Here is a 27,264-nt window from a genome sequence, read left to right on the forward strand (position 1 = left end):
CTATTAATTGATCTTTGCATCTGGGGCCTTAATTTTCCAAGAGTTTCAGGCTGCCTCTTTGTGCTACTTGGAGGACTTCTTTGACTTTAGGGGGAAAAGAAAGAAAGAAAAAGGAACTAGGCTGCAGAAGCTTGTTTGCAGCTGGGCACAGGCATTAGACCCACTGATATCAGATGAGCAGAAGAGGGATATGAAATGGGGCACAAAATTAATAAGTTGTAAAAACATATTGCATGAAGAAAACAATGCTTCAATTTAGTGGACTAGTATATACTTTTCACAATATGACTTTAGAATTAAAGGATCATCTGTTGTTTGACTCAATTATTTGACTAGCCCATCATCTTGGGGGGAAAAATAATGAAAAATACTATATTGGTTCTGATATACTAAGGATAACTGTGTGATTATTACTGTGGGATTCAATTGTCGTAATGTTACCCTAGACTGCAAGTTTAACTAGCACGCAGTGTCACACTCAGTTTTTACAAAGTGCACTTTTAACTTATACAAAGAAACCTGAAGACATTAGTAGTTACCTTATAAATTAACAATTCAAAGATTTTATTTTCATGTGTGTTATATTATGTAAAAAGCAAAAGCACTTTTTCCATGAAGCTAAGGTTTGTTTTTTTTTTATAAGGCATATATATATTCCTGAACAAATTATTGGTGCCTGATTTCTTTTTCATAGAAATGTCACAGGTAAGATTATATGTATTGTAAAGTAATGAACCTGGAAAGTACAATATAGACACAGAGAAGAAAAAGTGAGGAAAGCATCAAGAGGAGGATTAAGACATTTGCCTACAGTAAAGAGCCTTAGAAATTGCTCTAATATTTGAAACCATTTTTGACTCCCAAGAAAATTGAGTGTGGTGCTATGAAAGAAAAATAGAATCAGGAAGAGCACAGAAGGAAATGGATAAATCTTTTAGGAAAAAAAAAGCAGAGAGGCAATATTTGGAGAGACTTTTGTCTGAAATCCACAGAAGAAAGAATGTGAGAACTGGAGATTAAGAGATATTCACAGAGCAAAATACCAAGGGAACCGAGATTGACAGCCTACTATTGATGGATTTCAAATCCTAGAAGAAAAAGAAGCAATGGGTCAAAATGCATCGAAAAGAACAAAATAGAAATGCCATATAGACTGTACTACACAACAAATGGGAAATAAAACCAACTTAGGCTTCTCAGAAGGAACAAAATAAGGAATTTGTGTTCTAAGTCTGATTACAAATATATTGCTTTTGGAGAAGTCTTCAGACATATCCACAAAATAAAGAAAATGCAGTTGCTCTGAATATTAGTATGAGGAAAGTATTTACTCAATGACATTAGAAGAAACTACCTGATCAAAAAACAGATCAAGAACTGACATAAACAGAGGCAGGACCTATACACAAAAGTACCTAAAAACTAAAAAACAAATGAGTCCAGAGAGAGACGTGCTTTTCTAGGATGGAAAGTTCTGATTTTATAAAAATAAAAATTCTCCTTGAATGAATCCATAATTAAGTGCTCTCCAGTATAATTTTTATTTTGAAAGGATGCCTATAAAGCTTACACCTCAAAATGGATTAAAATGACTGAGAAAAGTCTTGAAAACAAATGAGCAATAAGATAAGACTTGCTCTGCTATAAAAATAATAATTAAAAAATATTTGTAGGTTAAGTGGGCACACTCAGATTAATAAAGAATCCAAAAATAGGCTCAAGTCCATATAAAATTACATTACATGATGAAGACATTTTCAATGTAAAGAAGAAAATATAATCACAAAAGGATGTGATTGAAGTAATAAAAAATTTGGTACAAGAATTCACATGTATTTGGTTAGGTTATGATGTTTGGGAAATGCCCATTTTTGCTCCTTGGCCTATAAAAAATGTTCTCCCTTTTTCTTACCAGATTAGGCACTAAATTTCTTGAAGTCTATAAATTTCATTGTAAGTAAGGCGATGCAACATTGCTAAAGTAAAATAGTTTGACATTAGTTTGAAATGCTAGGTTGAATTTAAGAGTGTGATTGATTTTTATGACAAATTTAAATAATTGACAGCTACAGTTTTCTTCAATGCCCAGTTGCTAAATGCCTGGATGCCATCGATATCTTAAGATCTACATTCAACTCAATTTTTAAAATCCCTCTAACTGTCTTACTTGGGCAGACACTCATATACAGTGTGTAGTGAGCAAGCTGAAACATTTAGTTTCCACTTGGTAAAGGCCCACATGGAAAGAAGTAAAAAGAGCCCACTCTTAGTCCTACTGCTGGAAGCAACAAACTAGGCTTTAAACAGGCTTAAGTATCTGCTATCCCAGTAGACTGTGTGGTTAGCCTACCGTGAACTATAACTCAAGAAAAGGCTTCAGGGATTTCAGATCACAGCTCAGAGGTGTAAAGAAGTTGGAAGTTGTCAGCCCCATAAGTAAAACAAAAAGAATCTGGACAAGCTGAAAATCAATGACTTTTGTAGGTCCCACCAGAGAATTGAGTTTGCAGGACAAACTACCATTAGGAATCTGGAAAGACAGTAAAAATCAGAAAGACAGAGATGAAATACATATAACTGCAATGGAAGCCCACTGGAGTAATAAATTGGCAATGATATTTAAATGTAATTTTAACTAATTGATTGAGGTCAACTGTGAACTAGCACGGCAGTAAGAAACTCCTGGGACCATAGGCACAGGGGGGAACTCAATATATTTATAGCTTTCCCTCTGGGAACTGCAAAGGGTTTTCACGGTGAAGAGCCCCAAAATATGTCATCTTGACCATGGCAGGTAGAAGAAAAGAATAATTCTTCTGAAACACCCCTGGAGAGTTCTCCATAAAAGAAGTCTCCTCCAACAGAGAAAGACTTTCCAGAGTCTTGTCCCAGAGCTGAGGGGAAGAGCATTTCTCTTATTCCAGCTCCTTCTAACATTCTTGACTTACGTGGGGGTAGGAGGAGAGCTACGCAGGAAAAATCACTTGTGAAGGCCACAGACCAGAGACACAGGTCCACCAAGTAACTCCCCCCTGATACCTTGTTCACCCCAGAGCCCTGACACAAGGGACTCTGTCTCAGGAGTAGGACCTAGGACAGCCAAAGGGAGGGAGTAAAAACAAGGACAGTAGACATTAGACAGCTCTGGCACCCAAAGCTACAGCAATCACTAAATGAAAGACAATTCTCAGCCAGATCAACACAAATCCTCAACCCAGAGGCCTATTCAACTCAGCCCAGTGCAACATCAACAACAAGAACAAAATTACAAGACACACCAAAAGCCAGCAAAAACATAGTGTTAAGCCCTGACTGGTTTGGCTCAGTGGATAAAGCATCGGGCTGCGGACTGAAGGGTCTCAGGTTCGATTCCAGTCAAGGGCATGTACCTTGGTTGCAGGCGCATCCCCAGGAGGGGGTGTGCAGGAGGCAGCTGATCGATGTTTCTCTCTCATCGATGTTTCTAACTCTCTATCCCTCTCCCTTCCTCTCTGTAAAAAATCAATAAAATATATTTCTAAAAAAACATAGTGTTAAGAGACAAAGCAAGTATTAAAACCACACTCTGAAATGGCAAAGAGGTTGAAAATACCAGACAATGGGTGGGAGCAGGGTGGAGGGAGTCAATGGGAAGAAAAGGGAGGCATCTGTAATACTTTCAACAATAAAGATAAACTAAAAAATAAAATAAGTATATAAAATAAAATAACTATGAACAATATGTTAAGGGTGCAATGGAAAAAATAGACCAGCTGCAAGAACAATCAGGTAAGCTAAGCAGAGCAATGGAAACTCTAAGAACAAAACAAAATATTAGTAATTTGAATCTAGCAATACATAAAAAGGATAATACATTTGAATGTCTAAAATCTAGTCCCAGCTTGTTTGGCTCAGTGGACAGAGCATCGGCCTGACAACTGAAGGGTCCTGGGTTCTATTCCCGGCAAGGGCACATGCCAGTGTGGGTCATGCAGGAGGCAGCCGATCAATGATTCGCTCTCATAATTGAGGTTTCTTTCTCTCTCTTCTTCTCCCTTCTTCTCTGAAATCAATAAAAATAAAATAAGTAAAATCTAATATTCTGATCATTACAAGTGCTGGCAGCACACTTGGATTATCCACTCATCTGGAATGTACTTTTATGTATGGTGTCAATTAGGGGTCAAGATACATTTGGAAAATAGACCCATCATCAATTATTGAAATTATCAAACTTTCCCTACTGTACTGTAGTGTTACCTTTGTCATAATTCACATAATGGACCAAGTGTCTTTTTAGATTCTCTCTTCCTTTCTATTGATCATTTAATCTCTCTTGTGCCAAATCAGCTTAATAGATATTAATATTGATAGGGCCAAAGAACATAGTATAAATATTCCAGCTTTTTTCTTCACAGTCATGGCTGCTTTTGGACATGCAATTTTCCATAAATATTGTGGATTTTTTTTTATTTGTAGCCCTCCTCCTACAAAGAACTCAGGGTTTTGATTGAGATTATTTTGAACCTATTAATTAATTTGTGGAGAATTTGCATCTTTAAAATCGTCTTCTAATCTCTGGATATATTTTTTCTTCCATTCAGTTAGGTCTTTACTTTCCTTCACTAATGATTTGTGATTTGTCAATGTTCAGGTTTTGGTCATCTTGTGTTAGATTTATGACTAAGTATTTCATATTCACAAAATCTATTTTAAGTGCAATATTGTTATATTTTGTATTTTATTTCTTTGCTGCTGACATAAATAAAATATGATTAAATTGTGTATGTTGACCTGGTATTCAAAAAGACTGATAAATTTATTAATTTTTCTAGAAGTTCATCCAGAGACACTTTTGAATTTTCCATGTAGACATGGCATAAGTGAGTAATGGAAGTTTTGTTTCTTTTCCAACTTTTATTATCCCTTTCATTTCCTGCCAATTGTACTTGCCAGAGCCTCTGGTACAATAATCAGTAGGAATGGTGAGAGTTAGCATCATTGTTCTATTCTATTACTATCAAATCAAAGTAAAATAAATGTTTACAAATGAAAGAACTTCATTTTGAAATGTGCTGAAAATAGAGACAAAATCTCTTAAAAGAAAAAGAAAAGTAAAAAAGCGGTACAGTTTAAGTTCTTAAATATTCATAACTGTTTTTTTAGCTTATTAACTCATTTACTTAAAACAATCTTGTATGCATACAAAAATAATTATAGCTTATATAAAATTAAGTTTATTACTAAAACACTAGATTGATATGTATCACATTTCAGACAATACAAAAATGTCAAGAAATAAGTAATGCCAAGAAATAAAACATATCCGTCCCTTCTCAAGTTGTCTACTTTTAATTTATTGACTTTACCAGTTGGTTTCTAACTATCAACAAGCACACTAATGCTTAATTATAGCACAAATAGCAGTATGTCATTTATATCCAATACAATAGAGACATTGTGAAGAATAAATCCCAGAGCTTTACAGGAATGGAAAATAAAAAAATAAAAAAAAAAAGCTCGATGAATAATTCCACTCTACTTAACTGAGAAAATGATTCAACATCTACAAACAGGAAAACATATATATATATATCAATCTCTCCACATAACACAATTCTCCAAATTATTTCACTTGTGAAGAATAGACTTAGCAATCAAAGCACAATATATAGAAGAAAAATTGCATTGTTTAGAGAGTATATTAGCTACTCTGACTTCCAGAAAAGTAAAACAAAGATGATACACTGAAAAGCAATTCAGATGTAATTTGCTACTGGCTTCAGCATTTACACTTCATCTCTACATAGTCTAATGCAGAATTTCATGCCCTCCCCCCGCCACACACACACGAAGAATTGGATTAGTCTTTAAAAGCATTTTATATGTTCTCTGAAACATTTTGTATGCCACACTACAAAGGTTTCACAACACTAATATAAAGATATTCTTCTAATTTATTCCACTATTATTAAATTGAAATTTGCTGAAGAGCTACAGACAGGGAAAAAATAGAAATGGATTCCTCACAAAAATGGAATCTGACCACTTGATATTAAATTGTCAGGTATATCAAAGAGTTCACTCAATATAAAATCATAAAGTGTGTTATATATGTATTCTGATGCATTCTTTCCCCTACACTCTATTTGGTTTCTATTTCTGTCATTAAAAAGTATGACAAAGTTAGTAGCCGACACAACACCAATCTATTATCTCACAGTTCTGTAGGTCAAAAGTCCAATTCAGTGCTTAGCAAGTTATAGTCAGTGCATTGGCAGACTTACATTCCTTTCTGGAGGCCCTGGGGGAGATCTATTTCCAAGCTCATTTAGAATGTAGGCAGAACTCAGTTATTTGTGGTTGTAGGACCCGTTTCCTTGCTGACTATCAGCTGAAGATCATTCTAAACTTCTAGAGGTTGCTGCATTCCTTGTTTCATGGCCACTTACTTCCATCTTCAAACCAGCCAGCCATGGGGGTTGAGTCCTTCTTATACTCAGATCTCTCCTGTCTCTTCTTCTATCCAACCCCTCTGACCCACTCTTCTACCTTCCTGTCCCACTTTTAGAGATTTATGTGGTTACCCTGATAATCCAGGATAATCTCTCCATTTTAAAACAATCTTCATCACATTTGCAAACACCCTTTTGCCATGTAATGTAACATATTTTACAAGTTCTGGGATTAACATCTTTGAAGGCTGTTTTTCTGTCTCCCACACATCCATCTAGATTTTCTGTAATTTTATTAGATGTCCATTCCCTTCCTGTTTCAGAAAGCTAATCTATAGTTTTAATTTCTCTTTTAAGGTACTGAGAAATACTATCCTGCTACAGTAATAAAGAGATAACTTACAGATCACCTAAATCCTCCCACAAATGTTCAGACACTGAGTTTCCACGTAGTAGAGGAGAACTATGCCTTCCTTATTTGCAGGATTGTATATGGACAAATTAGATAGTGGAATATCTCTATAATATCATGACACATGATTGCCTGAATATGACTTTGCACTACTAATATAGATTTGAATTGGGGGGTTTGAAGAAGAAAGCAAATATGATAAATTTCAGTTATTTACAATGCATGGTTTTAAACCCTCCCCAGATACATTATTTGAATAACGTATAAGAATGCAAAATTCTGGCTTCATCCAAAGCCTATAAAATCAGGATTTCTGAGAATGGTCAAGAGATTTTTATTTTAGGAAGCACCTTATGGGTCCCTTACGTATTAAAGTTTGCAACCTTACATGTGAAGGTTTGCTCAATTCGGCCACCGAAATAGCATATGGAATGTGGGCAGATTTGTCCCAAATCATTTACTAAGTAAGTACTATCTTGTTAACTGTAAAGATATAAATGACTAGATATAAAATCCAGGCTTTTGGCTTAAAAATAATGTTAATTGCAGAAAACTTCGCATATAGAAGATCCTTGACAAATGTTAATTCTTTTCTGCAATTGTAATGGGGCTGTGTGAGCTAAAATGAAGACAAAAACCAGAAAAAGCATAGCAAATAGGTCCTGAGGAACAAGTCCTTCAACATTACACTCTTAGTTATGAATGCAGGGAGGAATGGCACAGAATCTCAGGACCAGTAACAAGTGGGAGGCGAAAACAAGTGAAGAAAGTCTCAACTAGTTAAACTACAAAGGGAGATGCAAGAACAAAGCAAAATCAGGCAAAATGACTTAAAAGATTATATGTGGGTTTTGAAAAATGGTAACTATTATGTTACCAGAAGAAAAAAAATATACTCAAACCATGTAACTGTTATAGCCAATTAAAAGTGCTAAGGCAAATACAGTTTACTTGCTTTACATTAGAAACAGAATCATGCTATGAATAATTGGTAAATGCACTTGCCCAAACCCCATTGCCCTGAGCTCTGAGTATAAAAGTAGGGGCCTTGTGTATGAGGAAGATTTGGAATTCCTGACAGCTCTACTTTACCATTAGGATGTGAGTGATGGAAAGGAGGAAAAGGTCAATAAGTCTGCCTAGATACCATTTGTCTCAGAATAACAATGATATACTGTATAGCTCTACAGGGTTGAAATCATTCTGGTTAAAATAAGTGGTGGGGGGAGGTTTTTAGAGAAGGCATGTATTTTGACAAATTCTTATTTAATGGCCTTGCCCACAGATAACCAAGGATGCTCTCATTGCTAAATACTCTCCTGTGAAAACCACAGAAGAATGGGTATTGCTGACACCAGGTGTCCACCTGGGAGAGACAAGACCACGCGGAGGGATCCCAAGCTCTCTCACAGAACAGACACGCCCACCAAAAATCGTCTCCAGTAAGAAATACACATCACACCGTATCTAGAATGGCTCTCAGCGTTCTGAAAAGGTCCCACACTTTCAACCTCATTATGGGAAATGGGACACAATGGTTTAGTCTTTGCCTCCCCCTCCCACAACCACTTTGACTCCTAAGCGGATATTTCTTACCACTACCTTCACACAGGCATTAACTCCATTGAGGTGGAAACACTAACTAACACATGCAATTGGGCTCTTCTTGGACGCATTTAACTGCTTTGCCTCTCTTGATTAGTGTAAGGAAGTGTCTAGGCCTAGGCCAAGAAAACAGAAAAATTAACTGAGTAAAATGTGCATTGAGAGAGGAGGAAGACTTATGGTGACAGTGAAGCAGTGGGACAGACAGACAACAGGTCAAAACAGAAGAAGATGTGATTTACAGCAGGACAAACATCTATAGACCACATGGCTTTGGCTTTTAGGTTTTCTCCACCTGTGACAGCTCAACAGCAGGTCAGAAATGACAATGAAACAACATTGGGGGAAAAACATACTGAAGTAGCCTGAAACAGATTATAATTGAAAAAGTGGTAGTAATTCTATGTATTTAATTAGTATTTTAATCCACTGATATATGAATTTCTTGAATACATGTTTTTATTTGACTTTTCTTAAGAATTTATTTCTTTAGTTGGAGATATGAGTCAGCACTGTCATCCTTTCTGGTTTAATAATGAAAATTTTTAAGGTATGAATGGTTGTAATTTGAATTATATCAGTTCACATAGGTAAAGTTTTATTGTAATTACCTCACAAATATTAAAATTACATTTCTGATATCTAATCTCCATAAGCAGTTATAAAATTTGACTACAGATTAAGTTAACAAAAAAGACGATCTCAATCATTCCAAAGAGCTGACATAGTGTTTTTCTCTGGATTTATTCTCTGCACAGGGAAGTAAAACATTAAATTGATTAATTAAAAAAATTAGAAAATAAACCAACTTTCCAATTTTTTTAAATAAAGTGAATAATGAAGATTAAACACTATACATCACTAGCTATAGGAAGTGGAGAATTTATGCTTAGAAGGCAATATGGAATTTTAAACAATCACACCCGGAAATAAATAATTATCTGAATAAATTTAGAATTTCACAAACAAAGTAAGACCAACCAAATCCAAGGATAATTGAAACAAGCAACTAATTTTTTAAAAATAGGGGAAAAGTTCACTAGATCATTGTATCCTTGAAAGTCTTCTTTGAAAATATATATATTGTAATTTTCCTGTCATAGCTATTTTAGAATTTTGCAATTAAATAACTTATTTTAAGAAAATACAAGATTAATACACAAATATTCCTACCAGTTTCTTTGTTAAATGAATGTTTAACTTTCTTTGTTAAAATGTAATATTTGTTCTGACTAAGATTTGTCTTTTAAATGAATAAGCTTTAAATTTTTTTCTAAATTAAAAACAGTTACTGAACATTCAGGTGAGAGAACTACCACTGGTATAACTGGTGCTTCAGGCTGCCCCTTGATTGCACTTTGGTAATGCCTCACTGGACTTTGTTGTTTTCCACAACCAGCTTTCATGTTAGGCAACAGAAAACTGATGCTGTGAGTCCAATTCATTTTGATTATTGGTTTTAAAGTATCAGGATAAGTGTTTCCTGAAAAGAACTGTATCATTGTAGGGTGGAAATTTTGCAACCTCCCACAAGTAAAAAGAAAACAAGATATAAGAACTATTTCACTTTCAGTTGAAGATAATCTATCTGTCTGTCTATCTTATTTCTTCCCTTTATTCAAAGATAATCACCAGTTATTACATTTAGTGCACTGTGCTAGGTATCTACACTAATAAAAGAGAAACATGGTAATTAGCGTACGACCACTACCCTTTTCATTGGCTAATCAGTGAGTATATGCAAATTAACTGTCAGCCAAGATGGCGGCTGGCAGCCAGGCAGCTGGAAGCGAACATGAGGCTTGCTGCAGTGAAGGAGGACTCCAACGTTCCCCGCCTGCGCTGCCGGCCTCTGAGCTACAACTCTAAGCAACTATGTACTATGTTGCAAACAGAAGATAAACAAAACCCCAGAAACCGGCTTTCATTCAGCCGGGCTTTAGCAACATTGTATCGATGTTTTCAGCAGCGAGGCCTCAGAGCTAAAGCTGGCCCAGAATTAAAAAAAAAAAAAAAAGAAAGAAAAAAAGAAAACAAGGAGCGGTTGGAAGCTTCAGTCACTGGCTTTGGGAAAACAGCCCTCAGCCCCTCACCCAGACTGGCAAGGCACCCCAGTGGGGACCCCCACCCTGATCCAGGACACCCTTCAGGGCAAACCAGCCAGCCCCTACCCATGCACCAGGCCTCTATCCTATATAGTAGAAGGGTAATATGCCTCACGGCACCGGGATCAGCATGACAGGGGGCAGCGCCCAAACCCCCTGATCGCCCTCTGTGTGTGACAGAGGGCGAGGCCACAACCTCCCTATCTGGCCTGCTCTGTGCCTGATAGGGGGGAGCTCCCCAATCCCCTGGTTGCCCCGCAGCTCTGTGTTTGACAGGGTGCAGCGCACCAACCCCCTGATCGGCCCTGCTCTATGTGTGACAGGGTGTGGCGCCCCAAACCCCACACCCCCCCCCCCCCGCCACGGGCCCTGCTCTGTGTGTGACAGGGTAGAGCCATAACCTCTCCATCGGCCCTGCCCTGAGTGTGACAGTGGCGGCGCCCTAACCCCCTGATCGGCCCTGCTCTGTGGGTGATAGAGGGTGGTGCCCCAACCCCCCTCCATGGGCCTTGCTCTGTGTGTGACAGAGTAGAGCCATAACCTCTCCATCGGCCCTGCCCCAAGTGTGACAGTGGCGGCGCCCTAACCCCCTGATCCACCCTGCTCTGTGTGTGACAGGGGGTGGTGCCCCAACTCCCCTATCGGCCCTACTCTGTGAGTGACAGCAGGGAGCTCCTCAACCCCTTGATGGGCCCAGCTCTGTGCATGACAGGGGGCAGCGCCCCAACCCCCTGATTGGCCCTGCTCTGTGCATGACAGGGGGTGGCACTGCAACCTCCTCATCGACCCTGCCTTGAGTGTGACAGGGGGCAGTGCCCCAACCCCCCAATCGACCCTACCCTGAGCGTGACTGAGGGTGGCATCACAACCTCCCGATCTGCCCTGCTCTGTGCATGACAGGGCGGCGTCCCAACTCCCCAATCGGCCCTGCTCTGAGCCTAACCAGGGACTGCACTTAGGAATTGGGCCTGCCCTCTGCCACCCAGAAGCAGGCCTAAGCCAGCAGGTTGTTATCTCCCGAGGGGTTCCAGACTGCGAGAGGGCACAGGCCGGGCTGGGGACCCCCCCTTCCCCCTCCCGTGCACAAATTTTTGTGCACCAGGCCTCTAGTCTATATAATAAAGAGGTAATATGCAAATTGGTCCTAACAGCATCACAGTAACGACCAATTCGCATATTAATATGCCAGCAGAAGGCTGCACGCACAGCAGAAGGGTTTTCTGTGCCCAGGTGCCTGTGGTGGCGGGAGTCAGGCCTGTGTCCCAGGCGCCCATAACAGCAGGAGTCAGGCCTCTGTCCTGGGTGCCCATGGCACAGCAGCAGGCAGTAAGTCAGGCCCATGTCCCAGGCGTCCACAGCAGGGGGAGCCAGGCCTAGGTCCATCACTAGTTAGAAGGCATCTCTGGGTGAGGACCATGACCTCAGCCAGAACTCAAGGTGGTCACCTGGCCCGGCCTGGCCCCTTCTCAGAGGCAGCCCCTTTCCTCCATGTTCACTGCAGAGGACAGACAGGGATGCCTAAGAGGCTGGGGCCATGGTGCCCCATCCCTACCCTACTCCCCTGGCTTCCTTCACCTGTGGCCCCCAACAGAAGGGTATATATGAGAGCCCTTCCCCTGCTACTTCTCACACTGTCTCCCCCATCCCTCAGCACACAGGCATATCGGCTTTCAAACTTGCCCTACTCACTTTCTCTCACCCCCTTCCAGGGCCTCTGCTCTGGATGGGGCCTTTGGAATCCAGGGCTCTGGGGTTTTACAACAGAGCTGGGGTGGGAAAGGGTAAACAGCACCAGATGGCTGATATGGCACCCACCTCTGCCTCAGCTTGACCAATCAGTTCAGCCTCAGAATGTGGCACTCAGAGAGGATCCCTGCTTCCCCAGCAACGGCTCTAGGGCCTCAGCCCCAGTGCCAACCTCCTCTCCCCCTTGGCCCTCCCCACAGCTGGTGCTTGCTGCAGCTCCGTGTGCCTTACTTAACCACCCCTTCCTTCCCTGTTCCTACAAAGGAGGCTGCATCTTTGTATGTTACAATCATATAAACTTTGTAACGTTTTGGGGAAAAAACAAAACAAAACAAAAAAACAATGACCAAAAGAATGCCACAGTCAACATCCGTCCGGAGTCTGGCTCAGGAGAACGGAGAGAAGGGAGATTTCCATAAGTTGGCCGATGCCAAGATATTTCTGAGTGACTGCCTGGAGTATGACCGCAGAGGAAGGAGTCCAAGTTTCTCAGCAGAACACCAAGGACTTCTTCTGTGTTCTGAACCTTTGCTCTGGTTTTCAGAATTCCCTGCTCCCCATCTGTTGGCTCCCTCCCTCTGAGGGGCACTGTCGTCGTCACATGGGTGCAACTGGAATATTGTATTTCGAAAGGATTGCCCCAATGTACGTATTCTTTTATCCGACGATGAAAAAATCCCAAAGAATAAGAATGGATACAGACTACTGTACTTTAGGCTTTAAAAAACCCCAGAAGTGTCCTGCAAAGAGCGGAGACTTGGTTCTGTCCACGCACCTCAGAGAGATTGGATGAGGAAATGGCCCGGTTTGGCCCTGACTTTATCTACTTGTTACTCTTGAAAGTGTCTTTGCCACAATGTGGACAAACTGCCACCTTTTGGAATAGGGGCTCATATGAAAGTCGGCATTCCCAACTTTTCTTGAAACAGATCTATGTTCTGCAGCTGTGGCCACTGTCCTGAGACCTGTTGCTGGGAATCAGGGGGCACTGGAGTGGAGGCTTCTCCTCCACCCCCATGCCCTTTTACATTCAGGGATTGAGCTGAACTCACTTTGGGGGAGGCCTGGCAAGGGTGACAGGTGTCACAGATAGAAGGATAGAGAATGGAGAGGCAGACACCCTGCTCAGTCCCTTCCTGGGTGGGGTCAGGCAGATGAAGGCCAGCCAACCTGCCCCACAATTGGATGAGATAGTGTCCTCTATGCCCACCTCTCATCCTGTGGGCCCAGCCAGTCCCCTCAGCTCCAGGCAGCCCTCTGCATTCCACGACAGTGCGGTCTGCCATCACATGCTACTTGCCCTAAATGAGAAGGAAGAGAGCAGTTGGCCCACAGGCAACTGCACAGAAAGATAGGGCTCACAGCTGGCAAGTGCAGTGGCAGTGGCAGGAGCCTCTCCTGCGAACGTGGCAGCTCTAAGAAGCAGTGAGCCAAATGGTAAGAAGCAGGGAGCAGGTGGGCGGTAAGGAGTGAGGGGTCCCAGACTGCGAGAAGGATTTCCAACTGTTGACTTAGGCCCGTTCCCATGGGAATGGGCCTAAGCAGGCAGGCGGACATCCCTGAAGGGGTCCCAGACTACAAGAGGATACAGGCTGGGCTGAGGAGACACCCCCCCGCCCCAGTGCACAAATTTTGTGCACCGGGCCTCTAGTCCTATATAATAAAGAGCTAATATGCTAATTAGACTGAACAGCAGAATGACCATCCAGACGAAGCCGGGACTGTGAGAGCTGAGCCCCTTGCACAAATTTCATGCATTGGGACTCTAGTAGTGAATAAAAGATCTGTTCTTATAGCATTTACAGTCATGGAGTACATTACCTATTACATAATTTGTACTATCCACAGAGGCACTTCAGAGTAATTCACTTTAATGGAGGACTGAATCCAAATAACTGCAATACTAACCTGATTCATCACAGAACAGACTGTCAGTTGTTTGAGTCTTTGATTTCACTCTTCTTCCCCCTTCCACACCCTTATTAAAGCATGAGTAGCTCAAAAACTTGAATTTATTCTTTTCTTCCCTTCTCTTATTCCACAAAGTTAATCCAACAATAAGTCTTTCCAATTCTATCTCCAAAAACACATGTTAGTGTTATTTTATAGCCATTGGCAAAATTATTATCCAACTCATCAAATTCTTTCTTCTAAAACTACTGGAGTTTTCCTATTTCTACTTAAAATTCACTTAACATAAAACAGCCAGTTAGCCCGGCCAGTGTGGCTCAGTAATTGAGTGTTGACCATGAATCAAGAGATCACCAGTTTGATTCCCAGTTAGGGCACATGCCTGGGTTGCAGGCTCAATCTCCAGTAGGGGGCATTCAGGAAGCAGTGGATCGATCATATTTCTCTCTCAATGAGGTTCCTTTCTCTCTATACCTCTCCCTTCCTCTCTCTCTCTAAAAATCAATGAAAGCATATTTTTATAAAAAACATAAAACCAGCCACAGCCATATATTTGTAATACATATTAGGTCAAGCCAATTCTACATCTAAAAATCTCTAGTTGCAATTAAAGAGTGAATGCAACATGTTAATCATGGTGCACAAAGATCGTCATGAGTTAGTTCTGCCCAACTTTCGAGACTCACATCACCTGCCTCTGGCTCATTCTGCAGCAGCCAATGCCGTTTGTTTTAATCCCCTGGGGTATTTTATGTGATGTTTTTTCTCTGCTAAGAAATTTCTTATCCTACTACCCCGGATTTTTGTTTTTTCTTATTTGCTTCTTCTCATGCTTCAGATCTCAGCACAAAACCTCATAGGTGTTTATGACCTGGGGTCAGAGAAAATCATCACAGACTATGTTTACCTTGAAAAACAAAAAGAAATTGGGTAGAGAAAGCATAATGAAAGGATAATTCGGTTGTATTTCAAAAAGAGACTCCCAAGAACAAAGCCCTATTAAAAAGAGTAAGCATAGCATGGGCATGGCCACAGTAAGATACAGATATGATTATGAATTTAAAGCTGGCCAGTAGCCAGATTATCGGTTGTGTGCACAATATTTAGTGGATAAAAATAATAATTATTTAACTCATAATTTTATGTGTTGTAAATTGGAACTTGGATTGGGAGTTGTTCTGGTCTATGTTAGGAGTGGCTGACTTCTGCTTGGTTTGGGTATGTGTCCAGGCTATGGTCAGGTTCCTGTCACCTGGGGCTGGTTGGCCTCCTCTAGGACATGTGGCTACTTCTCTATGTGGAATCTAATCTTACAGTAGGAGTGGCTGTAGTTGGTCAGATTGGCTCAGCAAGGTTGCAAGGAAACAAGTGAAGCATAGGCTTGGAACTGGCATGATATCACTTCTGATGAATTTTATCTGCCAACAGAAGTCACAAGGCCCATCCAGCGTCAGTGGGTAAGAAATCAAACTCCATTCACTGATGGGAAGAATTGTAGTCACCTGGTAACAAGGCAAAGGTATAATAGAAGGAAGGGAATAACTAGGGCCATTTTCAAATTTGTAACTGGATTCAAAATCAGAAGGAGAAAATATAATGAAACAGAAATAGGGTGTTATTTACCAAGCCCTCACCTACTCTAATATCTATGTGTCTTGGTTAGAACTTTTCTAGTTTTAAGAAATTTGAATTGAGTAATATAAATTAAAATGAGAAGTGCCTTAAATAGTATCTCAAAGATTCCAGAGACAAGATGTAACTGTTCTTATTCTGGTTTATTTTATGGAGTTTCATAGAAATAAATATAGTGGCTTCAGTAAGTACTCTATTTTGCCCTCTTTAGTACATTTTCATAGGTATTACCTGCTAGTAGCAGTATAATTTTTAAAACATATCCTCCCTCCCTTGACTTCACAGATTTTAGGCCTCAGTTTGTAGGTATAACTGCCACAAGTATTTAAAGAAAACATTGTCTGAAAGAGCAGCCAGCTCTTCCATTACTTAACTCATAAATTTTTATTTCAATTCAACTGTTTCCTGAAGCATGAATTCAACTAAAATTAGTGAATACTACATACAATTCTTCAGTGCTTTTGTGTATACATGGACAATAATTTTCTTCTTTTAACTTTGATGATATCTTGGCTATGTAAAGAATTTTAAACATATCCATTTGCCTTTAAAACTCTGAAAAGATTTTCATTACCTTCTGGCATCTGGAGTTATGCGAACTCTGGGTCCAGTCTCACTTTTGCACCAGCTTTAGGGACTATCTTTGTTCTGCCCAGATAACTAACTGTTAAGATAGAGAATTATTTTTTTCTAGAAGTTGAGGTGTGTGGTTTTTTAATATTAGTAACTCAATCTATTGGGAAAGTGAACAATATAGCTGTGGGCTTCATCTTAAATTTATGATTAATTTTCACTACATTTTCGTCAATTGGAATAGTTGTTACACAGAATGCTTATTGAATCTATGTTTAATTTTTTATCACTTTTATTGTTTTATTTTATTCCAGTGTGTTCCACACATGCATTTACTCACTTCTCATGCTCTTCCCTACATATTGATTCATTTTTCCAAAAGCACGGATCTTATATATTGCTTTTTAGAAATCGTTCTATATTTCCAAAATGATTTTACTTTTTCTGTTCTCATGTCATCCCTTTCATGCCTTGTAGTTTTAGATCATTTTCTTATAAAGTTTTATGTGAAAAGAAATTCTTTTTCTTGCACTTTGTTTTTTAAATTCCAACTCTGACTCCTACTCAATTTTTTTTTTATTTTCTACAGCCCATGGTTTGATTAATAAAAAAATATTTAACTATTATTAGCATATTTATTTTCTACATACAGTACAGAAACAAGAGCCCAATAATTTATTTCTAAAGGTTCTTAAAACTCCTGAAACTTCCTGGGAGCATTCTGCTTCTTAGCACTGTCTTTATATTAACCTACTTAGGCCTACCTTTACAATAACCTAAGGTAATGCACTTTTCATATCTTTAATGTCCCTAGACAATCCACTCACACATTCCTATTTGAATGAATGGGGTCTGTTCTACTCTAAGCAATAGTCATATAATCCAAATACCTAATCTTGTAGTACTCAAACCTTATTTAATTCCTCTCCAAGATTTGGTTAAAGTGCCCCTGGGACTGCTGTTGGATAAGAGAATGAAAAAACGTTGTGGCTCATAATTTCTTCTATTAATAAAATGGGTGTATCTCTAATTGCATCTGTTATATAAAATTTTTTTGCATGTTAAATAAGGTTCCGCTTAGTTAAAAAAATTTCAAAGTTTGAATAATACTCATATGCATAATAATACTCAGGGAAATATATTAGCAAATGATGTAAAGTTCATATAAACTCCAATAAACACTGAAAATATGCTAGGAGTTCTTTGAGGGGAATGTCTCAACCAAAGGCATTATGGCAAAGGGAAATTTAAATAAACTAGATAGACTGCTATGGGATATTTATAGACCAATGATACCTGTGTAATTGCACCCATTAGGAAAATGTTTAGACTTTGCTAGTAATATAAAAGATAGGTCATACAAGGACTAGAAATTTGGTAAGAATGAAGAAACATCCTTACTTTTTCATATATTGTTTCTTATTTTCCATATGATCCAGCTTATTTTCTCTAAGACATTCAAAAGTGTATACTAGTTTTCCTTTTCTTTTTTTTTCTTTTTTTCTTTTTTTAAAAATATATTTTATTGATTTTTTACAGAGAGGAAGGGAAAGGGATAGAAAGCTAGAAACATCGATGAGAGAGAAACATCCATCAGCTGCCTCTTGCATACCCCCGACTGGGGATGTGCCCGCAACCAAGGCACATGCCCTTGGCCGGAATCGAACCCGAGACCCTTCAGTCTGCAGGCCGACGCTCTATCCACTGAGTCAAACCGGTCAGGGCACTAGTTTTCCTTTTCATTTTAGCATGATTTAACTTATGTGTACATGTTTTTCTTATATATTAATTTTTGTAAATGTATATACTCAAAGATAAAAACAGCAACTTTAGATTTCATTGAATATCCTTTGAAATGTACATGTTTCAACTCCTTTTACCTAAATTTTTATATCTAGAATATTATTTTTAATTTAGAAAGTTATCAAGCAGCACTAGCACAATTCCCCATGTTCAGAAAGATGAGTAAAATACTGCTATGTAGATAAAAAAGCAAAGGCACTGAAAAAGCAACCTCTTTATTTGATAAGCAGATGCTGGTAGTTGGGGGAAAATATGAGTTTCTAAACTTACCAAAGATTTTGAAGGGTTTTTGATGCTTATTTATTATGATTCTATTTCTTGCCAAGCATTTGCTGATGTCTTGGAAACAGTGCTCTGTCATAGTTTAGTGTTTAGCTATTTCACAGAAATCAAAGTCATTCCCAAGAGTGTTAAATTGCCAAGGATCGTTCTGTCCCTGATTAGTATGAAAAAGACAGTCATATGAGATAGTATGTGGCTATTCTTTTTTTCTCTGCAGGTATAGGCCTGATGAAGGTGCTATTAAACACCATACTGCACTGATGATATGATTAAAAACAACAAAGACATTTTGACCACCTCAGCAGTTACTTAGACCTGGCAATGGTGAGCGGAAGAAAGTTCTTTCTTTATGTAAATATGTTCTTTTTAAAACATATCTTCAGGCTCTTAAACTTTGAATCACCTCATAACACCTTTTAAGCGTAATGAGGTCTACCAGAAAAAAAGAGTTATTAAACTTGAAATGATCATGTCAGAAATACCCAAGAGCATTCTTTGAAAAATTATATTAAAGAATAGGAGACCCTGAACTACCATAAAAATATAAAAATTTCTAATCAATAAGACTCTAATTGAATACAGTAGATATTTTGCCACATCAGATGAAAGTATATGTAAACATGTGGGGGATCTGTATTGGGTTAGGTATATTTTATATCAATATAAAATCAGTGGCATATAATATACATTATATCTAATATATACTTATACATCAGCAACCTCCCCTGCTTACAACATATTTTTAAATATTCATATTAGGTATTTATAATGCATCTTGAAAATCCAAAATTCTATTTCTCATGAAATTAATTCTTTATTTTCTCCAAATACAAATATAAATTAAGAAATTATTCTGTAATGCGTAAGCAACTATTGATAAATCAGTCTTTTTAGCATGAACAGTTTCTCAGAATGCCCTCTATGTTCTTGCTGCACCTGAAATTTAAATCTCCCCTGAGGATGCTGCTTTCCCAGCAGCCTTTACAGTTTTTCTATGTTTTAATCACACTCCTCATACACCTTTACTTGATAGTGAATGTGTGACTCCTTTGATCTGTATTGCTTCTTCTAGAACTTTCCCCCACTCTCCTTGAAATCCATCAGCTTTGGCTCCCATATCAGGAGACCACCCTTCATGTTACAGTGATCACTGAGCCAGGGTCACCCTCCCTTTGTCTTTAGTCATTATGCCCTTGCACACTGGGTATCACTGTAATACAACTTTTTTTATTAAATGATTATCTCAGTATACATTTTTGTGTGATCTTCCCAAATCCTGGCATGTAGTTATTCAGCCTCAGTCATCCTTCACGAGTCATTTCCATACCTTATTCCTTGTCATTACCTTCAACTTCGAAACAACTGTAACCCAACTACTGAAATCTTCCTCAAAGTGCCTTTCCATGGAGAAATAGAGGATTAAAGAATATTTCATAAGCTCTTGATGTAAATAATTAACCCAAATCCATGCATTTGCTTTTCTTCTGTTACTGTTAATAATTTGTGAGCACCCCGTTAAAAACAAACCACTCCACTTATGTATCTTGACTTTTTTTCCTCACATTGTCAAGCATCCTTCTTGGCAATTATCACCACTATCTCCATCTTTAAGCTATCTTTCCTTTAAGCCAACACACATAATGTGTCCCTAAAAAGTAAAACAATAACCTTAATCTCCTCTTCCCTTTAAGATACCACCATATTTTTTCTGTTCCCCCTTCCAGAAAAACTTCTCAGAAATTATTTTTGTCCACTGTTCACAATTTATCTCCATTACCTCCTAATCTCCATATCTTGAAATCCAGTGGTCAACCCTCAATTCTCACGTAAGTGACTGTTCAGCAACTTAAAGTATAGTTGATACACTTTTTTCTTTGAATATTATTTATCTTGGTATTCAACAAACCACATTTTCTGGTATGTTTTTAGTATTATAAATTATTACTAGAAAAAGTTATTTAGATTACAAGGAGGTCAATTAAAAATAAGCTTATTGTGAAGTAGAGTTCTTGATCCATCAAAGATTTTACTGGTTGGTGACACTAGTTCTTTATTAATTTAATTTCACTTCAAAATATATTCTATTTTTTTCAAATCTTTAACACACTTCTTATACATAGTCATAATTTGGTAAATTTTGGCCCACATGTAGAATGAAGGTTAAGTTTGTAAAGAAGTATGGACATTGAACATAGTTTTTATGAGTAAAAGTTTGAAAAAATTTGGTGAAAAAATAAAGTGAGGGATGATAGATTATCTTAAAAGGAAGGAAACAGGTGGTTAAGTAAATCATTAGTCAAACAATTGTACTACCAAGTAGGAACAGTTAAACTCCTGACTCGCTTGCAGAGTAGAAGGTGAGAGGAAAGAATTGGACTGAGGAAGAGAGGAGAGTCCAGCAGGCCAATCTGAAAGCATGGATACTTTAATCAGGGTGTTCCAAACTGCCTCTGGCTGAACCTGTATTTAGTAGATATGTCTTAGGATAAGGGTCTTTTTATACCAAGAAGTTATTTCCATTTGTTCAGGATGATTTTCTTCAGTTCAGCTCTAGATAAACCACATTATGCCTGCTGTTGACAGTTGATAACCTGGAGAATGGGATGACTTCTAGGAATAAGAAAACATTGCCTAAGTATAAATTATACATGGAATATTATCATGAATTGCTTACTCTGCTTATAGGGATAAAAATATACTCTCTAGCCTGACCTGTGTGTCTGTGATTGAGCGTAGACCTATGAACTAGGAGGTCGAGGTTTGATTCCTGGTCAGGGCACAAGCCCAGGCTATGGGCTTGGTCCCCAGTAGAGGTTGTACAGGAGTCAGATGATAGATGATTCTCTCTCATCGTTGATGTTTCTATCTCTTTCTCTCTGAAATCAATAAAAATATATATTTTTAAAAATTACTCTTTAGAAATCCAGTAACATTTTTTCTATTATCATATACTGACATGGCCTTTTATTGTTTGTAATGACTTTTTTAAATTTCATAATACTATATGACAATTCTCAAATTATCAATCCAAAAGTGACTATATTTATAATAAATTATGGATATGACACCAAGCACATCCACCTTCTTAGTGACACTGTACATGCCTGGGTTGCTTTCTCTCCACACAACTGGTCTTTGATAGATTTGATCAGGTTCTGAGACTTAATCATGTTCATCCCCACTGCACATTTCCAGGCTACATTATCCCCTGGATGGGTTGTTTCAAATGGAAACTCACCTCCATAGTAAAATTAATTCATTCAAATTTTCAAGTATTTATTAAGTGCCTCTGTTCTAGTCTGGTAACCAATGATAAATGAAACAAAATTCTAAGTTCTAGCTTCTTGGATATTATATTTTAAACTAGAGGCCCAATGCATGAAAATTCATGCACTCGGGGGAGGAGGTCCCTCAGCCTGGCCTGAGCCCTCTGGCAGCCAGGGACCCCTAGGGGGATGTCCACAGGGAGCGGGCCTAAGCCACAGTTGGACACCCTTAGCACTGCCAAGGAGGCAGGAGAGGCTCCTGCCACCACCGCTGTGCTCACAGCCATCAGCCTGGCTTGTGGCTGAGTGGAGCTCCCCCAGTGGGAGTGCACTGATCATCAGGAGGCAGCTCCTGCTCCCTAGTGGTCAGTGTGCATCATAGCGACCAGTCGCTCTGGGTCATTCTGCCTTTAGGGTCAACTTGCATATTACCCTTTTATTATATAGGACTAGTGGCCCAGTGCACAAAATTCATGCGGGGGGGTGGGGGGAGAGTGTCCCTTAGCCCCGCCTGCAGCCTCTCCAATCTGGGACCCCTTGGGGGACCTGCTTACCTGCCTTCTCACCCCTAATCACTCTGCCTGCCAGCCTTCTCACCCTCAACAGCTCCCCCCCCCCCCCGCTGGCCTGCTTGACCCAATTGCCCCCCCTGCTGGTCTGATCGCCCCAACTGCTCCCCACTGCCGGCCTGCTCACCCCCAACTGCCCCCCCATTGGCCTACTTGCCCCTAACTGCCCTCCCATCCTGGCCTGATCACCCCTAACTGCCTCTGCCTCGGCCCCGCCACCATGGCTTTGTCTGGAAGGACGTCCAGAAGGTCTCCTGTTCTAATTAGCATATTACCCTTTTATTAGTATAGATAGAGGCCTGGTGCATGGGTGGGGGCTGGCTGGTCTGCCCTTGAAGGGAGTTCCGGATCAGGGTGGGGGTCCCACTGGGGGGGCAGGGCCGGCCTGGGCAAGGGGCCTGGGGTGGTTTGCAGGCTGGCCACGCCCCCATTAGGGTGGGGGTCCCCACTGGGGGTGGTGCTGGCCTGGGTGAGGGGCTGGGGTGGTTTGCAGGCCAGCCACGCCCCCATCGGGGTGGGGGTCCCCGCTGGGGGGCGTGGCCAGCCTGGGTGAGGGGCTGAGGGCCATTTGCAGGCTGGTCACACCCCCAGCTTTGCCTGGAAGGTCTCCAGAAGGTCTCCAGGTCTAATTAGCATATTACTCTTTTATTAGTATAGATAACTTCCAAAATATGGTAATATTTAACCAAAGATAATATCTAGCTCTTAAAAGAATTACTATTTTTAAAGGATAAATTGAGATCAACAAAAATATAGTGGAATTAGAAATATATATACAGAATGTATATATAAATAAATGAAGAATCACTTTAAGTTACATGATGGGGCAATAATGCACTATCTTTTCATGAGAGTTAGAGGAGGAATATCTTATTCTGCAGAAATGAATTAGCAGTAGAAACTCCTAAAAAAGAAGCAGACTCATTGGACAATTCCAACATTAAAAAAAAATCTGCAGTCAGCTGACCAGCCAGGCAAGGGCTGCTTCAGTTTGGTTCCTTTCCTGGTATGAATTCACATGTATTTACATCAAAAGAGCCTCATGAGTTCTCTCTCAGTCTACTGCCCCAATTTAGTTAAAAATCTTACACACATGGCTTTTTTAGTACCCTACTCATATAGCGTTAAAGGTAACAAAAAAGTAAAGAAAAACTTGAAACTTTAACAAACTCACAGTTCAAGAGCCCAAGAGGAGATGAGAGCTACCAACATGTGAACCTCACGTCTACCCTACATGGTCCCCAAGATCCCTGGATTAGGCAAACTATAACATAAGTAACACTATGACTGTGACATATCAGGAAGAGGCTAAATTACATTCTCAAAACTGTTTCAAAGGAATGCAGAAATATTATATACAAAAGTATGAGAAAGTATTAAATGAAGTTAGAAAAAATGTTTAAACAACATGAATTAGATGGTGGGGACTTGATTAAGTGAGAAATTTTTGTTAATGGAAGCTTATTTTTTAAAGACTGTATCTAAAGTGGAGTTAAGCAAAGGATCAAGGAGTCCAGCTCTTTTTATTCATAGCAGGAAACAGCTCCTCTGTGCTTAATAAGTAAGTGTATGACAGCTGTGGCAGGAGCTCATTACGGCTGTATCACCGCTAGGAACTTCAATTATTACTGTCACTGTACTTTAAATTCAAAAGGACATTTTGATTCATGTTGCTCTAAACTTTTTTTTCCACTATAAAAATGGATTTAGTGGATAATTCTATTCTGTTTCCAATGAAAGGAATTTGCTTTGAAATGTACAGATAAATACAATGAAATGTCAACATGATTAACTGTCTGGGGCATAAAAATTGCTTCTGTAAAATTATTTTTTCTAAGATAATATGTTTTATGTAATCCCCTCCCCAAGAATGTATTGAGGGGAACTATATACAAGGCAAGTTTATTATTTTTTGGCACCGTGGAAGGATGGGTGCATAACAATATCTTATTCCAGTCCTAAAAGAATTTTTATCCCTAAAAGAGAGATAAAACATGGAACCAAGTAGCTATAATATGAGGTAGGAACTGAAATTAAGATGTGTGTTGGAAATCTATATATATAAAAGGCTAATATGAAAAGTGTCCTCATGGGAGTTCGACCAGGAGACTGGGAGTTCTATTGCTCTCTATGATGTGCGCTGACCACCAGGGGGCAGTATGGAATGAAGGAAGGCCCCGGCAGGACCTACGGACCCTACCCATACACAAATTTTGTGCACCAGGTCTCTAGGAATATATAACATTCTTTGTGATCTCACAACCCCACTACTTCCTGAAGTGACACTGCAACCTAACCAGAGTGTTACAGAATGGAATGGAGGAGACCAAGCAAGATCATGAACTTTAGTATCACTGTCTAAGCCTTAAGGACAAACACATTTCTAATTTCTGACCCTGGTGAATACAACTGGACCAATGAGATACCAAGGACTTCTCTTGCTCTTTCAGTAAGTGCCTAACAGTCATGGAAAAGCTAACTCTTTCTAGAGCAGTAGTTCTTTTTTATTGAATTGACTAGGGTTACATTAATTTAAAAAAAACATAAAGGTTTCAAGTTTACAACTCAACAAAATATCATCTGCGCATTACATCATATGCCCATCACACAAAGCAAAGTCTCTTTCCATCCCCATTTATCCCCCCTTTGCCAACTTCTGCCTACTCCCATCATTCCCTTTCCCCCTGGCTATCACCACACTGTTGTCTGTGACAATGTGTTACATATACTTTTTTTGCTGAAGTCTCTCCTCTCTGACAACTAACTGTCAGTCTGTTCCATGTATCCATCCATGCCTGTTTCTATTTTGTCCAACAGTTTATTTTGTTCATTAGATTCCACATATAAGTGAGATTATATGTTATTTGTCTTCATCTAACTAGCTTATTTCAGTAGTTCTTAAACTTTAGCAGTTCTTTACCCGCCACAATCATCCTGAGAGCTTATTAAAATACAGATTGATGGGCATGAAAATTTGCATTTCTAATAGGGGATTTTCTTAGTCCAGGGACCAGACATAGAGAGCTAACTCTCAAAAGACTCACTGTGGAACTGGCCCGAATTTTGCCATAGCCAATTCAATTGAAAGCAGAGAGAAAAGAATATGCCCTTGTAAACTTCAGACCCAGGTACAGTCAGCCCAATTATGTACTCTACGCTTCAAAAATGTCAAACATCCTATTTTTATGTGCAATACCTATATCAAAATATTTTACCTTGAAAGTGTGTGTGTCTTGGTTAGGAATTTGGTGTTGGGAGTAGCTTTTAGTAACCTTGAAATCTTCATAAAGTGTAAAATAGATATCCACTATCAAGGTGAAAGAAGCCTGATAGCTATGTGTGGAATCAAACAGATCAAAAATTAAACTTGATCTATTCTACATACTAATTGGGTCACTAGGGCACATGAGGGATTTTAATAGTTATAATTTTTTATTTATAGTGTACTGAATGAAATGGTGTACCCAAAAATCATGTCCACTTGGAGCCTGTGAATTTAAAATTTAGAAATAGGGTCTTTGCAGATGCAATCAAGTTAAAATGAGATCACACTTGCAATATTGTGATTCATAAGAAATATAAGTATAGTTGGTCCTATATATGTGGCATTTCTTCACAGTTTCTGGCTCATAATTCCCAAAACGCTTGGAATTTTCCAAGTGTTCAGAGTGATAAAGGCATCTTTTGTTATGTTAAGAAGGGGAATGTTAACATTGGGAAACACCTAGGGTAGGGGCTGGTTTCCAATGGAGCCAACAATGTAAATCCAATGTTGGAATGTTGAGTCCCACTTCCTGACCTACAGGAAGTGAGAAGGGGAGAGGGACTGGATGATTTAATCAATCACCAATGACCAATTATTTCATCAATCATGCTTATATAATGAGGCCACCATAAAAACCCAAAAGAAGAGGGTTTAAAGAGCTTCTGGGTTGGTGTACACCAGGAGATGTGGGGAGAGTGATGCACCCGGAGAAGGTATGAAAGCTCTTTGCCCTTTCTCCACACCTTGCCCTATGCATCTCTTCTATCTAGCTCTTCTTGAGTTATATCTATATATATAAAAGGCTAATATGCTAAGGGTCCCTCCAACCATCCTACTGGTCACTATGACGTGCACTGACCACCAAGGGGCAGACATTCATCATAGGAGCTGCTGTGACATGCACTGGCCATTTAAAAAGAAGCGAGACCGCAGACCCGGCACCAACTAAATAACACTCTGCTTCCCCCAAGTGGGACACAGGCCCCGCCACCACCCCCAAACGACAGCCCACCAAATCATAGCCAACGTTGCCAAAACTCCATGGCACAAAATGCAGCCTATACCCAGCCCAGCCCAGTCCAGCCTGGAAACGGTGGCTGTGGGCGCCGGGTAATGATGTTACATAGCAACGCCTGGCTTCCTCTCCCTAGCAACTAGCCTCCTTGGAGTTTCTTCAGCCCAGATACAAGACTTGCTTTATAGCCAGGTGCAAGCATTTTACATTTTAACCAAATGTCTGTGAAGCGTTTTCCTGTGCCTCATCTCATTTGATCCTTACAGAAGTCCTAGAGTAGGTAGATAGGAGACTCGGGAGAATCCTATTTTCTTTTCATTAGTCAGAAAACAGAGATTTATAAAGTTTAGAAACTTGACTTGACTGAAAAAAAGAAAGAAATGGTGGACCTTGAAAATGACTTCAGGTTTTCTCACTGCACAGAATATAGTCAAACACTGCTGCAGTTAAATATTTTATTGTTTGTTCTCCCCGTGTGATCTACAATAATAATGTGCCTCGTGTTGATATTTACTGCTGTGTTGCTGACAATGACCTGAAAGTGAAGTTGGGGTGCTTCACTGGGCTGGAAAAAGTTTAGCTAAATCAGAAAGCACATCTAATTAAGCAAGTTTATTTTATATATATATATATATATATATATATA

This window comes from Myotis yumanensis, unplaced genomic scaffold, assembly GCF_028538775.1.
Source record: "Myotis yumanensis isolate MYYU_CA2020_CCGP unplaced genomic scaffold, mMyoYum1.0.hap1 SCAF_7, whole genome shotgun sequence".
NCBI lineage: Eukaryota > Metazoa > Chordata > Mammalia > Chiroptera > Vespertilionidae > Myotis > Myotis yumanensis.